This window comes from Ips typographus, linkage group LG15, assembly GCF_016097725.1.
Source record: "Ips typographus isolate SLU linkage group LG15, UJ_Ityp_2.0, whole genome shotgun sequence".
Lineage (NCBI taxonomy): Eukaryota > Metazoa > Arthropoda > Insecta > Coleoptera > Curculionidae > Ips > Ips typographus.
In genome coordinates this window covers 1,116,337-1,135,555 of record NC_138436.1, presented here as the reverse complement: position 1 = coordinate 1,135,555, position 19,219 = coordinate 1,116,337, and the positions used below count along the sequence as shown (strand labels likewise).

At 32.4% G+C, this 19,219-nt stretch overlaps 1 long non-coding RNA gene across 1 annotated transcript; it reads right to left on the bottom strand.

The window, feature by feature from the left end:
• Positions 1-11,116: 11,116 nt before the first annotated feature.
• LOC145738088 (uncharacterized) lies at positions 11,117-18,642 on the bottom strand. Its single transcript, XR_014180584.1, has 3 exons — positions 18,272-18,642; positions 17,924-18,126; positions 11,117-12,266 (listed from the first exon to the last, which is right to left on the bottom strand). It is a non-coding gene; the product is annotated as an uncharacterized LOC145738088 (long non-coding RNA).
• Positions 18,643-19,219: the final 577 nt, after the last annotated feature.

Below are 19,219 nucleotides of genomic sequence, written 5' to 3'. Positions count from 1 at the left end.
CTAGTGAGAGTGGTGTCAGTACAAACTGCTAAGGGTATATTTAAGAGAACGGTTGCAAAGATTTCGGTCTTGCCAATAGAATGATGTTCATTCTATCATTTTAGCTTAAGTTTAGTTTTAAGTACCTTTGTTTATTTTTAGGTGTTGAAATATGTATATCTTTCAAGGGGGGCGGTATATGGTGTAACCTTATAATTGCGGTGGCAACATTGTAACGTCGCTTTAGACTGTCAAGCGTCAGTCTATTTTGACTTTTGTGAAAGGTTAGAGTGAAGGCGGGAGTTAGCCGACAATGTGGCTTTTTTAATCCCAAATTAAATTAATAAATAACACAATAAATATAATATACAGTTCACCACAGTTTCGGTGTTTAAATAAATTCCCTCGGGCAGCAGTAAGCCCGACAATTGCATTGAAACGATTAAAACAACATTAAGCTGTATTTAGGATAAGATCCATGTGAGCATCAAACTGCTGCGGTTATATTGTTACAGAATCAATTTGCCGTCACTACAGTCATCAGGCAAACGACACCCATGATTAACACTGCAGAGCTGACCTAAGGAAAACACCTCGATCACTCACCTCTCAACTTGAGAGTTGCCAGTATGTTTAATCTTCATTTAAACAATAGGTTATTGACATGACATGATTTAAGTGTTTAATTATTTTCAATATGGCTCAATCGAACTCATTAAGAAATAGTAAACATCCGCATAATGTGTTTGTATAAGCTATATTATGTAGGACGATCAGTAGGCAGCATTTGCAACATCAGGTTTACAGCGACCACCAAACTGTTTTGTTTGTGAAACCAGTAAATATATTGTAACTTATATTTGTACAACAGTTTGAACATCACTGGTAATACTGGTTAGTTTTAAGTGATTGTAGTAGTAGATAGAAAAATAAAGTTAGTATTTGGTTAAAGCACAGTCTTATCATTACTCAATTAAACACACACAGTTATTAAAGCATTTTTATTTAAAGTGCCTAGTTTTAATTAGAGTCAAATCGCAAAGAGAAAATACGCTACTAGCTAGCATCTTCATATATTATTTTAATTTTATCCAAAATGAGTAAATGTAATATTGACAAATTTGTATTTAGCGTAATGGCAATTTGCCCTAATATGTCAAGCACAGATTTGTTAAAATTAATAGAAAAAAAGTGCTATTTTGAAACAAATTGTAAAAGAAAATAAATATTTAAAATTTAAGTATCCAAGTGTGATCGTTCGATATCTGCAACAAAATAAGCAATATGTAATAGGAAATTTTGAGAAACCGAAAAAAAGCTTTTTGCTAGACAAAGTTTCCATTATGGGTGAAAAAAACCGTATTTCTAAAAGTGGTTTGATAATTAAAGAGGTACAGAGTAGAGGTATATCTAACGAAAATCTTTTAAAAAAGTTAAAATCTGATTCCTTTATTCAAATGTTATGTTCCAAATTAGGCTGGAAGTGTAACAAAAAAGAATAAAAAGCTTATTTTCTATGCCTGTTTCACTTATTTGCAAACACCAATAGCGCCACCAGAAAATAAAAATTGTCAATTATTGCATGCTGATAATGTAGACGTTGCTCTAGGAAACGATGCTGAAATGAATTTATCTTTATTGCCGTTAAATTATCATAAAGATGTTCAAAGTAAATTGGAATTGTCGCCGGCTGTCATTACTAGTGAACAATTTATTACAGTCGCCTAAAAGCTACAGCACTTCTAATTTTACTACAGCACTTATTAATCAAGGACCTAATGAATCGTTCCCAAGCAGACAGTGACATGACCTACCCGATTGTGTCGGCGTTCTTTCGAGGATGGATAAATAAATATACAGGCAATCCGGGCAAAACCAGGTGTCATCCTAAAATCCTCAAATGGGGCGCATATTTCTTAGATTTTCACATTGTCACTCTGTTTTTGAATGCAATTGATAGTATTGAAGTGACTGAACTCTTAAAAATTACCGGGACGAAAAGGGTATCCCCAGATCATCCGGATCAGATCATTTATCGGAGTAAGAATTTTGGGAGAATCTTGATCAATCACGGGTTTGTGTTCTTCTTAGATGAAAAGGTCATCATGGACCGAAATACTTTACCAATGTGCAAGGACACCTATGTAGCTCGATTCCAAACATTAATATCAATGATCAACAGGGTAGACACTATGTTTGAATCCTCAGAATGGGAAGTCTTGAATCAAATATACCTATTGGGTGATAAATGCTTGAGACTGGTGGGGAATCAGGCTTACGATGCCTTAAAACTAATGGAAATTAATAACAAACTTGATAAAAACTATGACTTATTGAAACAAATTTTCAATAAATTATCTGATGGTGCTGAAACAAACGAATCTTATCCATCAAATAATAATTTGGCACATTTGGAAGCATTGGAATTAAAATTGCCGATCAGTTCGAATGACATTTTGAATGAAGTAGAAGAGTTGCTTCAGGAGAAGGATGTTTTTAACTGTTTGGTAAAATGTAGTTTTATTATCAATTTGCTTTCTCTGTTTCTTCTTCTAACGCTGACCAAAATTGGAAAACAATACATGTGCAATGTTGTCTTTATATGTATTGTGTATGTGCATGGGAGTATTTTAAATGCATGCTTCTTATATGTATCTTTTGTATTTGAAGTGTATCAAAACACAGCTTTTTCGAAAATGTAGGTTACATGCATCTTAATAAAATATACGATTTTTATTACACATTTCAGAAACAGCGTCTAAAAATGTTGGGAGCGCGGAATTATAAGGAGCTAATTAAACGTGGAATGGAAAAATTATGTACGGATGAGTTTATGTCTATGTACAGTTACGTGGGCCACAAGAAGAAAAAACCTCTAAAGGGGTTAAAAATTGCTCAAGCATTAATTGGTAAGTTGTCAAAAGTTCATACATACTTCCAGCTTTTTTTAAAAGTACTCAATAGTACGTATCTAATGATCAATTAAAATTGAGGACTCTAATATATATCATATTTTTTTATATTTCAGAAGCAGTACAGCTGTATTCTGAGGGGGTCACCATAAAAGACATAGAAATTCAAATATCCATATTTCTGTCAAAGGCTCCTGAGGGATCAAAATTTATTTGATAAGCCTGGCCCTAATATGGTGTTACCTGATATGGTGTTTTAAAAATTTTGTCTGTTATTTAGTTGTCATCCCAAATTAGCATTATATACACTACAAATTTTTCTTACAAGAAGGGGAAAACCAATAGGAAAACACACATATCAGCCTTCTCCCCGCATATGTCAAATATCTTAAATATATAAAAATTAATTCTATATATGTCGAGAAGGCAGTGTTTTCCTCCTTCTTGTATTCATATATACACCTCCACTTTGCGAATATATGGACTTCTACTTCACTTTAAAATGTATTTCTTGGTTTGGGTAAAAAAAACTTAGGTACTGCTAAGTAATAAATTTCAGCAAAAGATTCGCCGTCCAAGAGCTTTTGAGTGGTTAAGACAAAATTAGTACCAATATTCAAAAATAATTATTCGTTGGGTACCCAAAATTGTATGTGAATAGAATATTTTTTGTATATTCTGAAAGATTACTATAATATTATAGGAAGATTCATAAATATTGTCACGAATGGAAAATCCGTTAGTTGGAAAGATGGACTGATTAACTTAAAAAACATAAAAGTATTCGAGGATTGCGAAATAATAAGCGCACGAGGCAAGGTCGCATCACGATGCACCGAATGTGTCATGCACCGAGTGCACCGTATCGGTGATGAGTCACCACCACCTGCTTTGCAGAAATGTGAAAAACAAGCGACAATAACAAACTGCGTCAGCCGATCAATCGGGTATAAAATACGCCGATTTTAGCAGTATAAAAAGTGTGAACCAATCGACGGTAGTGCGGCCAGCTGACCCAGGAAGTCGCGATGTCGACTCTCCTCGGTCAAGAAGATCAAGTTAAGTAGTCCGTTCTCCAAAGTAGTTCCAACGCGAAAGTGACCAAGCCAGCCGCCAGAAAATGCTAAGTCCTTAGCTTATGATATGTAAGTACAATTGTTAAATTATCAACTTTTAGTGTGTTCATGACTGTATTGTTTGGTTAATAGATTTAAGTGTTTAATAGAAAACTCAGTGTTTGATTCCATCCTTAAAACTGAGATCCCGGCACGACGTTTAACGTCGTGAGTCAGTTTAATTGGTGAACCCAGAAGGGTTCATAAATTAAACGTGACATTTGGTGGAGGCGCCGGTCTGTTTTGAGATGGATGAAAAACAATAGTTGAGTTTTTTATTTTTATTTTATCTTTTGGGGTATGATTCAGATTCAGGAAAATAATGTGTGTAAATGTGTGTATAACACTGTTAAAAAAATGTGAATTTTTAAACCAGAAAAAATATTTTTGATTTTTCTCATCGTAAGTGAAAATTACCTCTTTAAAGCAAAAATACAATTTTTCTTTTTGCATAATTAATTTTGTTCTACATTGTCATTTTGAACATTTGTTTTCTAAATTGTTAAAAGCATGTCAGTATTACTGAAACGATCGTGTCTTATGTTAAAAAAGTCAAGAAATTAATGGCTAATAGAACTTTACGTACAGCACTGGCCGAACCAAAAACCCCGGCCATCCCTAAATTTACGTGTCCACCTACGTTTAATCCATCAAGTGATTGCCCCATTACATTTTTAAATAAATATGAAAAGTCCGCAAGATTAAACAACTGGACTTATTCTTTAAAGATTTCATATTTTAATAATTATTTGGACGGACCAGCACAAGTTTGGTATCAAAAATATGTAAATGATCCAAAAAATGTTTTGAATACTTGGGCAATAATTCGAACAGACTTTCTAAAAGAATTCGCAGGTGACCAACCATTTCGTAAACTGAAATTTAGATTAAACACGCGTAAACATCGGGACAATGAAGACATTAAAACTTATTATTATGACTTACTTACCTTGGCAAATGAAATTAACCCAGACATGTCTTTTGAAACTTTTAGAGATTATTTTGAAAACGGTTTGAATCCGTCGTGTTTTGAAATGTATTATTTGCTAAGCTCTAATAATAAAAATTTGAGTGATTTGAACCAACTAGTCTTGAAAATAAGTGATATTAAAGAGCGTGTAATATTTAGTCAAATGAATCGGCAAAGTAAATTATACATTTCGGACGGAATGAATTTTCGGTCTCGTAATGATCGGTTGAAAAACGAATTTGACAAATACGGTACTAATCGTACTTGGCCAAATAAGTATTGTAAAAATTGTGAATTTCAGTCCAACAATTATTGTGGAAATAATAATTACAAAGGGACCAAGTTAAACAAAAATGATTTCTACTATCAAAATGTGTCACGAGAAAAGCAAAATTATTCGAGGTTTGATCAAAATCGAGGTATAAGAAATAGTAATACCAGAAATAATTATTCATTCAAATGTAAAAACTTTAATCGAGGTAGCAACAAGTTTTACAATTTTGGACAAAATAAGAATTTTTCTACACATCAGAATCCTAGTAAATGTGAAAACTCAATGTTAAGTGTCGATGAAGTTGCTCTAAACTCGACATACGCTAATATCGCTCTAAACAGCGATGAAGTAACAGTTAATCTCAATCGACCTGATTTAAATGTTACATCTAAAAACAAAGTTCAGAAAGAGTATCTAATGGGTGTAGAAATTTCTGACGTCGAAAAAACTGTAAAACCTGTAATAAAATTGAAAGTTGCTCGAAAGTATATTGTAAAACCAAATACGCAAATAACGTTAAGATTGAAAACCGCGAATAATGTGCCTGATTTAACGAAATGTAATTTTATTGAAAGAGACAGTTATTTATGTCCAAGAAATCTGTGTGTAGGCACACCATTTTTGCAAAATGGGCACAATTTATACATTAAAATTGTCAATAAGGGATTTAGAACAGTTCCTATTTTAAAGCATTCTGTTATAGGTAAATTCGACGTTAATGAATCAATCAATACAAATACAACAAAGGATTCAATGTTTTGCATTTCAGAAAAACGCAAATCAAAAACTGCTAATAAGTTTCAGTCCGATTTTCTTATTCAATCGAAAATGTTACATCCTAATTTACAGACAAGTAACATAAATGAAATCGATAATATTGGTTATCGAAGAAAAGTTGCGATGTTTAAATCAAGTCGTAAAACTTCACACCAAAATAGAGACACAGCTGACCAAGTCGAATTAAAAAATGTAACATTCCCAGTATACGAATTTTGTGGATTACAATATTCAAAGCAAAATGTGTGCTTTTAGCATTTCTATTTAGTAAAAGTTTGTATAAAATTTAAGCTAAAAAAAAAATCAAACAGTTTGGAGAAAAAATTGAATTTTACATACTGCACCATGCTACTAAATCGGAAGTTAAAAATAAAATCCACACTGTAAAACAGCGGATTGTGTTATTTCGATGTCGAGGTCAAGCATTCCCGATAACGACAAAAAGTGTGCCGGGTATGAACCAAAAAAAGTGCAGAGTTAAAACAGGATTTCGATATGTTTCCACCATTTGAAAACGAACAGTACATAAAAAATCGAAGGTTATTATTTGGTCGCTTGCAAAAATCGCGACATTAGTGGAAAATAAAGTGAAGCAGACTAATTAGTTCTATTTAACACCGCGTGCCGGTGTGACCGACTTGCTTTCTTGCACTCGTCTCGTCGCATCGCCGCGAAGGTGTCGATAAAGAAACTGCTGATTGATGAATTTTAATGTTTTTTTTTTTTTCTAAATGCACATGATGATTTACCTACATGGAATAACAAGTCGAAATATTGTATTGGCTAAGAATAATTAAATTTGATTTTACTATAGAAAAAATGACAACTGATTTAAAAAGTGACCCAAGTTATTTTTTTTGAATACGAATGGTAAATGATACATTTGTAATGAAGTATTTCTGAAGTGTTATTTAACACATTCAACACACATACTACTCGAATGAGACGATAAGACCCACAGATCATGGTAATGTGATTTTATTTTCAATTTATTTCAGCTGAATTTTATTATGTTAAATAATTAAGGTGAAAAATGCTAGCTGAGCGTAATACCTTATTATGTAAGTGGCACATAGAGTTTGTTTCTTTAACCGACCCATTGTAATGAGTTTTATGAGTAATAAAGTTTCAACTTACATGCAGTTGAACTATTTTTGGTGCATCTGTATGAAGATGTCCAGCTCAAGATTCATAATTAAATAAAATATTTATTGAATTGCCAATGAAAAAATATTGGTATGTTTTATAAAGGAGTAATTTAAATACTCAAGAATTCAACAGGAAAAACAGTATAATTCAATGTTGGTAGGAGTATTAGCTCTCGAAGTAGTTGTTTCTGATTTTTCCCTTCTCAGTTGAGAAGTTTCTGATACAGAAAGGTCTGTACTTGTTGAGAGATATTTGTTTTAGTGCCACACAGCAATACTATTTGCTGTTATCGATGTTAGGGCGGTGCATGAATTTTTCTTAAGGAACAAACCAAAAATACTCGTTGAATGCGAAATTAGTAGCAGGCTGAAATGATTGTGTGTATGCTAAACCTTATATATACGTTTATTAAGTTTTGAAAATTGGGTCTTTGAAGCAAATCGATACTAGACTTTTTTATACTCGGATATAAAAAGGTCCATATAAAGTAGCTAAATTTGTCAACATTTTCAGGCAACGGAGATTCCTATTCCTGACAGCAATCGGTTATACGTTATCCTGGAAATTTGCGTATTAGTTGCTTTAATCGTTTACCTTAATCGTCTCATTACGATGTACAATAAGTTGTACAAATGTCTAGCAGACTGACTACGACTACTTTTTTGAAACAAATATTGAACTGCTGAATAATTCAGAGTTACAAATTACAAGCCCGATAAAGTCAAAATGCTCATAATTAAGTAATAAAAATGATTTACTTTTATTTGCTTAAATGAATTATCCTACAATAGGATAAATTTTGTTTTTTGTGCACATGAAAAAATACGATATATAGGTACGTACCTAACCAATTGATTAGATAATTCTTTTCTTATGCCGCAGACAGATGGTAATCACTTTGTTATTTAAGTCATCGTGGTAACGACGCGTCTAAAAAACTGCGTATGGATAAATATCATTGTAATTTCATTTTGACATGCAAATTTTTAGCATATGAGAATAATTAAGAAAAATGGCCATTGTTATTATAAAAGTTAAAAAGTGTACACTTGAGTTTTGTATCGTGATTTTTCATTGTATGAGTAAATGGATTGATTGAAGACTTTACGAAATAAAACTGGGCTAAATACTTATTGAACATTGACAAGTAAAGACTGTATTGCACGGTCAAGATGTCAAGATACTAGTAGCAAATTTTGAAACTTGAACACTTGTCATATTAGGTTATCAGAGAAATTTTTTCCCAAAGGTTAATAAGTGCACCATGCTTAAACCCATGGGATTCGCTGATTTGGCCAGTTCGGAATAATATCTCAATGAGACCAGACATTGTTCAGTACAGACCGAGTAATGCATAAAATGCAAAATGCAATTAAAGTACAATAATGCGGTAATAGACGTATTACCTTAGGCATATAAGTTGTTTATGAATTGGACAAAGAATGTAATTCGCAAGCGATGAGAAATGAATGTGTCGCTGCGCGCATAAATAAATGACTAATTTAAATAGTCCGAGTTAGGAAGACGGTTTACATTATGTGCATATTGATTTTCAATACGTGATTTTTGAATCAACCGAATCACTCCCAATACACGCATACTTATATACCGAATGCTACGTTTCGCCAGTTTCGGGTACCAGTAGTACCCCAAACACAACAAAGGGTTGAAACATCAGAAGTGAATTCTGCTGGCGCATCTTCTGGAGGTGCGTTTGGACCACAAACTTATGGGACCACCTGAATCCCACGCAAGTCAGGTTGTCCGCAATCCGGCACTGTGCCCGAATCCGGATAACCAGGCGCAAGTGCGAGCAGGGGGGCCCATTAATCCTCAAACTAGAGATGATCTAGAGCAAGCGGTAGCACAGCCGTTTGTTGCTCAGTTAGAGCCTTTTGGAAATATAGGGAAGAATATTCCATATTCTGCTTATCAGCAGCAATAAGGTCTACTTGACATTTTGATTTGATTGATAAGGTCTACTTGACATCTGAGTTTTTAAACGTGACATTTTTAGTAAGACAAACTTTAGCCTTGATTCAGCTTTGTAAGGCAAAGTGAAACCAAGACAAACAATGCAAATTTGTGGTAATGCAATAATCAGAGTTTTTTTTTAATACGCCAGAAAGGATTTAAGTTAATCATTTAATACCTACTTGCATTTACATACTAATGGCATATTTTTATTTTTAAAGAAATCAATGAGGGAAAAGCATTTGATTGAGGACATTATATCCAATTTTTGATAAAACAAACTTCTCCAAAAGGATTTGAAGTTAATTAGAAACGGTTAATGTTTCTGTATTTTTTGAAACAGGCAAATACGTTCTACTTTCCATAACATGAAAACTAGAGCGTCTTATACTTACGGAGTTCAAACTTTTTAGTTTCAGGACCGGATTCCTGTTTATTTTAACATGTCAGTTAACTTAATAAAGTAATACGTAACACTGCATGCAGAGTATACTTTGAATATAAGTATATTAAGCCTTAATGAACACATATTAACCTTTGTTCCTATTTTTATTTCATGTAAACGCACACATGAGAGTCAACAAGCCAGATCGAAATAATACCACACGTTGATCCTGCTCTGCTGAAGACATTTAATTTCTTCCACGACTGTTGACGTTGGTATACAACATAGTCCACACGCAATACCAACACGTCATTGGACTTTTACCCACGTCACATCCATCAATTTGATGCAAGTAATAAGGAAATACGTAACATTATATTGGCATTTAGTTATGCGCAGTGAACATCTTCGTGGTAAGAGTGAACTATTCTCGGCTTAACAATTATGTTCTCTGTGTTGCGCTATTAAACTATGTTAGATTTAAGAAATTGTTTAGATGGAAGCGATGTAAGGCAAATGGAGTAAAGTATTTTACGCACAATCAATAATTGGTATTTTCGAAGCCTAGATACTTCTTTCTTTATAAATCTACTCCATTATCCTTTTCTGGGTTTATTAGTGTTAGTAAGTTATTTGTGTTCATCATAAGCAATACTATGCTTTAATCATAATGTACTTAGTAGTACCGTAGCTTATCGATTGTTCTAATGGTTTTTATGTACGTCAATCTGAAATTTTGGTTTAATTGTATAATACTGTTACAAGTTAGATATTTTTTCAAGATGGTTGTTTTTAAGGAGAGTATATAGTATCTTTTGTTTTAAAACTGGGGACCAGTTTTTCTGGGGCGGAGGCATATGTCACGAATGGAAAATCCGTTAGTTGGAAAGATGGACTGATTAACTTAAAAAACATAAAAGTATTCGAGGATTGCGAAATAATAAGCGCACGAGGCAAGGTCGCATCACGATGCACCGAATGTGTCATGCACCGAGTGCACCGTATCGGTGATGAGTCACCACCACCTGCTTTGCAGAAATGTGAAAAACAAGCGACAATAACAAACTGCGTCAGCCGATCAATCGGGTATAAAATACGCCGATTTTAGCAGTATAAAAAGTGTGAACCAATCGACGGTAGTGCGGCCAGCTGACCCAGGAAGTCGCGATGTCGACTCTCCTCGGTCAAGAAGATCAAGTTAAGTAGTCCGTTCTCCAAAGTAGTTCCAACGCGAAAGTGACCAAGCCAGCCGCCAGAAAATGCTAAGTCCTTAGCTTATGATATGTAAGTACAATTGTTAAATTATCAACTTTTAGTGTGTTCATGACTGTATTGTTTGGTTAATAGATTTAAGTGTTTAATAGAAAACTCAGTGTTTGATTCCATCCTTAAAACTGAGATCCCGGCACGACGTTTAACGTCGTGAGTCAGTTTAATTGGTGAACCCAGAAGGGCTCATAAATTAAACGTGACAATATATCTTATGAATATTTCAAAAATGTGTGATTTGGATATTACTGGAATATTCTAAGGTAATATTCTCTGTACATTAAATGTTCTATTTTGAATATTCTACTAATATATAAGGAATATCTGTTGTTACTAGGGTGCCCCCTCCTAGCTGAAATCCTGGGTACGCCCTTGCCTTTAGCTATGCGATTAATCGATTCAGATACTCACTTAGTAGGTACGGTACGGAAAAAACGATGTGGTTTGCCAAAAGCAGTTGTATTAAAGAAACTTCAAAAAGGTCAAATATTTGCGCAGCAGAGTAGGGAGGGTCTAATTTTTATAAATTGGAAAGACAACATAAATGTTTTTATGCTGTCAAGTAAACATACTGACAAAATGATCGAGGTGAGGGGCACAATAGGGGTAAAACTAAAACCTGAAGCTGTTTGGGATTATATCAGGGCTAACGAATCTGTCGATCTATCTGATAAGATAGTCGCCTTCGAGTTACTTTTGATCACATCTATGGCGAACACATACATATATGTTGTACAAACAAAATGAACAAGAAACCATCTCGATCACACATTTCAAAAAATCCGTCATACAATATTTGACATCTAATAAACTTCCAACTGAAATTTTATAAAATGGCGTAGTAGCAAAGAAAAGAAGTTTTACTCAAAGAGATTAATCGCAAGGAAGGTACAAAATAAAACAAGGTGTAAACTTTTGAGTGTATGAGTGTAAAAAAGTGTTTCAAGCGTGTTCTAAGGTTGTATACACATTAAAAGACGCGGTTTTTTTGAAGTTCTAATAATAAACATTCTGGCTCGTTCTTAGAAAACCCACCTGATAAAAGGTTGATTCTTCGATGTAAATCGAAGCTGAGCAGACACAAAAAGTTAATTTTGCTGTAGGATGTTGATCAGTCAGGAAAATAAATTGTACGTTTGATAGATATTAATGACTGATTGCTGGTGTGGTTCAATTCCAATGTCAACTTCTGCACAGTTACTCAGTTCGCCATGCGTAGATTGACATTTAAAGGAATGATAATTCTTGTAATACATCCCCATTTAGTCGGACATTAAATAAAAATTATGCGGCCAAATATTGTGGATAGGAAAATGTTGCATATGACATAACAGCAAATCGAAATAGCAAATAAAACTACACACAACCCGCGCCCCAATCTTTAGTATATTAGTAAAATAAATAAGAATTCCAGCGTTCCCCTGTACGACTTTTTATACATCTCGCTTCACCGGGAGAATATCTGAAACAAAGAAAATAATATTACAAGAACATAAAAAACGTCAACGTGTTTTAACCGATTTCAGCTGAATACCTAAAAAAAATTTTAAATGAACTTTTTATAACATCCGGAGATTTCCGACAAAAACCGAAAAAGTCAAATTTCTATTTGTTTTTTACCACTTTATTAATGATTATTTTCGAATTTACTCCGCATGTAATAAAATGTTTTGAATTTTTTTTACCAAATTATTTAGCAATAAAATGCGCAACTTCTCCATTGAACTAAAGCTCTTACCACAATAGTTTCTGAGATAGCAATGCTAATGCATCGAATTTGTAACACCCTGTATATAAAGTAAAAGTTTAAGAATTAAGTGTAGAATTTAAAATGTATTAAAAAATGTGGTTCTAAATATTTAAAAATACCCATATTTTATCTGCCACAAATTTATGCTCCACCCTGCATAGTCAAAACAAAAAGAAAACATTTCTAATTTTTGTTTTAAAAAAAATTGCCCAGCCTAAATTAAAACTGATATATATTATCACATAGCTTATAATAAACACAAATCACAAAACGGTGCACGCTAGATGTAACAAGTCTTCCTGATCAATCAATCAATAAATTCAAAAATTCAATAATATACAGGATGTTACATTATAAAACAGAAAATTTGGACTGTCACAGTTTTACAAGATACCTTTTGTAGCTTCCCAAATAGTTACTCTGATTAAAATAATCAAATCAACCTTAATGTTAATTCCTGTCTATCTGAGATATTATTTATAGAAAGGGAATAGCTTGAATAATCAAATTATCTAAAAATTCAGAAGAATTTACTTGGTTTTAAAAAGACTGCAACTGCACAAAGGTGTTAGCTTTATAATCATAGTACTCATAAGATAGAAGATATCTCATACAAGCGGTGTCTTGAGTTCATCATTTGTACTCACTGCAAACTACCTCATTATTACTATTACTTTAAACATGCTTTTAGATGACACTAAATATAATACATATTGCTTTGACGTTCAATAATGCAATTTAGCAAAGTAAATAATGATGATTATTGATAAGATGATTGTGTTAACGTAAAACTGCAATGCTTTTCATTTTAATGTCAATTTCAGTAAAAATAGTTAACTAACATTAAAACTTGCTCTTTTATGCACTGTTCTAATGTAGTACTTCTTGGTGGGTAATTTGAGCCTTGTTTAAGTCATTTTCTTTATAAAAGTTATGCTTTCTCACCCACATGAAAAAGTAGTGAAGTATTCAGCATATACCAGATACAGATCTGTAAGATACAGATCTGTAATTTGCTACTTGAACTATACTTATATTATGTTCATACGGAACGCACTTGTGTGGGAATTGATGGATGTCATCCGGGAAAAATAAAGATTTCAATTTCGGGCCAATGATTCCGAATTGGCACGTTTTTACAAGGACTGACTGAATACTTTGTTACAAATTCATTAGTTATTAAGTTGTGATTAAATGGAGTTATTAAGCAATTGAGGATATTCATATACACCCTACTCCGAGCACAACAACTTAAAAAATACCAGACGAGAAAAATGTGTAGTAATGATGCATCAGCAGGGTTAAATACCTAGGTTAAGTTTGAAATTGGTATTGTAATCTTACTTAGACCAGCAGGCTCTATGTCCTTCAAAAAATATACATTAACTTGATTTTATTGTCTAATTTTCAACTATTATTGAAATATTGTATTAAAATTACAAATATAACTATTTTAGCTGCATGGGAATCTATTTGACATAACATAAATAACAAAAACAAAGTGACAAATTCGAACTTTAGTTGACATAACAACAGATGGAAGATGGTGTAATCAGCAGAATTTGAACTGAAAAAAATTGAACTTAAGTATTGGATTGTTAAAAAAAAAACATTGCAGCTGCACAAATACAGGGTGTTACAAATTAGATGCATTAGCATTGCTATCTCAGAAAGTATAGTTGATAGAGCTTTAGTTAAATAGAGGCAAAGTTGCGCATTTTACTGCTAAATAATTCGGTAAAAATTCTTTTCTTTAAATTTTCATTACATCCGGAGATATCCAACAAAAACAACTAATCAAATTTCTATTTTATTTTTTTCCACTTTATTATTGATTATTTTGGAAAATCAATTGCACCTTCTGGAGGCATTAATTTATGCTATTTAAGAAAATAATGTTTGTATTTAGCTACAACGTTTCATTTTTTAGATACCATCATCCACTTAATATTTTAAAATACGGACCGGGACTTTCAATTTCGTTTTTTTAGTAGCTACCAACCTACCGAAAATAATGATGTGCCACACTTGTCAAAAAATGATACCTAGTGTACTTAGGTATTTGTTTTTTTCAAATATGCATTTGAAATTCATATGTTATCATAATGAGTAAATAATTTAGTTTGATTGATTAAGCTGATTCATCAAAACTCAACCGCGAATTCAAACATGTGAGTATCTGAAAAATAAATAACTAACAAAAAACATTTTTTTTTTAAAATAAATGAAAAGTACCATAAGAAACTCTCGCTCTTTTTCGAAGGAGCAATGAACCTATTTATTAAATTATATAAAACTAAATTATCTACTCATTATGACAACATATCAAATTCAATTGCTTATTTTTTAAAAAAAATCTTAAAATACCAAGTACATAATACAAGTACACTAGGTATATTTTTTGACAAGTGTGACACATCATTAGTTTCAGAAGGTCTGTGGCTACTAAAAAAATGAAATAAAAAGTTTAGGTCGCTATTTGAAAATTTGAAGTTGACGTTGGTACCTAAAAAAGTAATGTTTGAGCTGAAAACTAAAACTATTTTCTTGAAGAAAATGTGCCTCCAGAAGGTGCCATTGATTAAAGTGGTAAAAAAATAAAATAGAAATTTGGCTTTTCCGGTTTTTGTCGGATATCTCCGGATGTAATGAAACTTTTTTGAATTTTTTTTTTTACCAAATTATTTAGCAATAAAATGCGCAACTTTGCCTCCATTTAACTAAAGCTCTATCAACTATACTTTCTGAGATAGCAATGCTAATGCATCGAATTTGTGACACCCTGAGTGTTTGGTTTAAAATCATGGTACTAGATAAGCAAATGTTGTATCATCTAAGTAATTTCGTAGACATCATTTGATCTGAAGAATTGACACGTATAGATTACACACGTATTATAGATTATTACTGTTCCTTCAAACATGCATTTAGATAACACTACATACATGCTGCCTAAGTTCAATAAAAATAAAAAGACTAACTTTTCAAAAAAATTTTCGAACCCCTATGTTTTTAATTTTATTAACCTCTGCTTGTGTTATATGAAATGGAATTATACAGGGCCCAAAAACTGGGTAATTAAAATATTTTTGATCTTTTAAATGGCAACACTTCTTTATTATTGTATAATTTGGATTCTAGAAACAAACAATTCTAAATATGTTCCATGCAACTTGTACCACAATTGTCCTGTAAATATTGATAATTTGACACCAATAATTTTCCAATAAATCAGATTAACATCCCCAAAAATTATTGATGACATTTTTGAAAAAAATGTAAGAAGATAATAAACCGTCTTGGTTATTGTAACAGTACATAGAGTTCATTTTGAACAGCTGATTTTATTTTTTTTCAATTTTTTTAAGTAAAAGTTGTAGGACCTATAATTTTGAAATGTGTATTTGACATTTGTTTGAAAACAATTGAATATCAGTATGGAGTATGTTGCATGAAATATGTTAAGGATTGTTTGTAGAATCCAAAACCTCCTATAAAAATAAGGTTCCAAGTGTTTTTGCAAAAAGTAAAGCCCACTTTAAAATTTAGTTTAAGTATTAGTAGGTATTAGTACTCACTGTAAAAATTGAAGGTGATTATAAATGATAAGTTTATGGAGGTTATTACATGACATATAGACTGACAAGTGCCAGTACATAAATAGTAAATATTTCATAAAAAGTTGTGGCTTGTAGCTGCAATCCTTTTTCTTTAAGCCAGAACCCAAAACAAAAATGAAAAAGATAATAAAATCATGTACCTAAAAACTATAACTTTTGTGATAATATTCATGTCGATGCCAGGTTAACCATACTGCAGGTGCGAAAAAGGCAAAAAGATTTAATTTTAGTATTAGCCATAAAAAATTTTGGTTTTTAAGTGAATTCAGTTATAACTAATACTAAATTTAAATTATTTTTTTATAAACTACTTTGGTCATAAGCATTGATTCTATTCTTAGTCCTAATATTAATAATATAACTAAAATTAAATTTTGCTTTATAAACTAGGCTTAAGTCCCTTCCATTTCATCACATTCAATGCCGATTACTAAAGTGTACAATGATAATTATTAAACATAAAACAATAATGAAAAATGCATTAGTTTTCATATACAGGGTGTCCCACGACGAAAGACATCAATTGATATTGGAAAAAGTATAAATAGGAGAGTTTTGAAAATTTGGCAGGATACTGATGTGGACATGCCCAATCTAACTAAAATATTTTCAAGATGGTTGCACTTCCGTTTATACCGGAAGTCGATCACAACTTTCTTATTTTAAATAGAACACCCTATATATTATTACATATTTGGATTCCTCACAAAATTCTGACCAACTTTTGTATAGAATGCCCTATGCCTATCTCTAGCCGTTTTCGAAATATTTGATGTTTTTCCAAAACAGTGACAGTTGCAACACTGCACATATTTTTGTACTATGTTAAAACCGTATTTCATTTTGCAATGAAACTTTGGGTTATTGTAAATAAAGGATCGTTTTATTAAACTGAGGGTGCGTAATGACTCATTTGTATACAGGGTCGTCAAAAAAAAATCATAAACTTGCCACTAAAAAAAATGAAAAATCTCAAGTTTTTTAAATAGAAACCCACATTTTTTATGACGGAATCATTTTGAGCATTAAAAATTACTATAAGTTTCAATTTACTTGCCTATACCTAAATCCAACCCATTTCGTTTTATTTGAGAATAAATATTTTTTTATTATGCTGCACGGTTGGGATTATGTGGTGTTCTAGTTGGTAATGCTTTTGACACACGGTGATATTGGAGACCTGCAGGGCATGTTAATCGGGCATAAATAATCTTTATTTTCAATAGAAAAAAGGCTATTGACCACTTGGTCTTTCTGCCTATGTTTACAGTGGGATTTTTTTTATAGTTTTAGCATACATGTTAACTTATTCTAATTATTTACAATTACAATTTATTTACAAAAAAAAAAAAAGTAGTCAAAGTGCTCTAGTAGGGTGGCAGTGGGAAAGAAGTAACGGGATTGTCTGGTTTGTCTTGTTATGCACAGTGGGTTTATTATTGTCCAGTTGTTTGGATTATTTTTTCATTTGTTTTGTAGTTGTATAAGTCTGTCTGTATTTTGGTCAGGTTGGTACGTTCGTAGAGAAGTTGGTTGGATGGGTTGTGTAGTGGGTTTTCTGAGTGTCTTATTTTGGTTATTAGTCTTAGAGCAATCTGTTCTGTAGTCTGAGTGTATCTTTTAGTTTTGTCAGTAGCGTTTGCTCTAAGTAAGTGTCCGTAGTCTAGAACTGGTCTACAGATGGATTTGTATATTTGTGTGGATTAGTTTTCATTTTAATGTTAATTTAAGTAAAATCACTATACTGACCTTAAACCTTGCTTTTTTATTCACGGTTCTAATGTAAGTAGTTGATCCCATTGCACACCATTTCACTCTTCAACTTGATTGATATGTTGCAATCTTCTTAGTGGGTAATTTGTTCTTTGCTTAGGTCAATTTCTTCATAAAAGTTATATTTTCTCATCCACATGGAAAAGTAGTGAAGTATTCAGCATATACAGGATACAGATCTGTGAAATAGGCCCAATTTGTTAGTTGAACCACCCTTAAAAAATTGTCAGACTAGACAAATTTTTAGTCATTTATACAAGTGATGCATCAGCAAAGATTATATAAGTTAGGTATAAAATTGCCTAATTGTCTTTGTAATCTTACCTGGGCTAGCAGGCGTTGTGATCATTATGACCATTGAAAAATATACATTTACTTGAATTCAGTGTATAATCTTCACCAATTATTAGACTATTGTAATAAAAATACAATTATTTTAGCTGCATGTTAATTTTTTTGACACAACAAAACAAAAGCCAAGTGACAAGTTGGCATTTGACATCACAACAGATCCAAGTTGGCCTATCAGCAGAACTTGTTTTCTCAATGCGATACGCCGGGTGACGTCACAGTGGATGCTCGGGTGCACAATATGCACTTAATACCCAAGGGATTACAGGCGTTGTCCGTGGTTTGGTATTACTATTTGATAGTCCATCTTCAAAGAGTGGAGACATTACATTCTTCTGAGATGGTATTTATAGGAAGGGGTAAGTTCGACTAAACGAAATAGGTATCTAAAAAATGTATATTTATTAAGTATTGGATTTATTGTTTTAAAAGAACATTGCAGCAGCACAAAGATGTTTTCTTTACAATTATAGTACTTGATAGGCAGATGTTCAGCCTTATGCCGTAAATCCATTGACTTAATATCAATATTGAAATAATTTCAATGAAAATTGACCACTATTTACATTTTTGGTCACATAGATATGCACTAAGGACAATTGATTAAAAAAACTGTAGGTAACAATTGATTGATACAATTTCAAGCTTCACTATGGCAACATTGCATTTGTGTTATGGCCAGACCAAACCAGACGGAGAAGTCCCGACCTAACCTCACAAATTATGTAAGTTTTAAAGGGCGTTTGGTGGTTTTCAGTTTTTTTCCCGGCAACGGTAAGTACTTAATTCAAAATTAGAATAAAGTACCAAACTTAATTTTTAAATCAATTTTAGATATGTCTTAGAAAGCCTCAAGACAGCAATATATTCAATTTCTAACTGAGGTAGAAAGTTCTGAGGTTTTAAAGTGGGGAAAAGGTA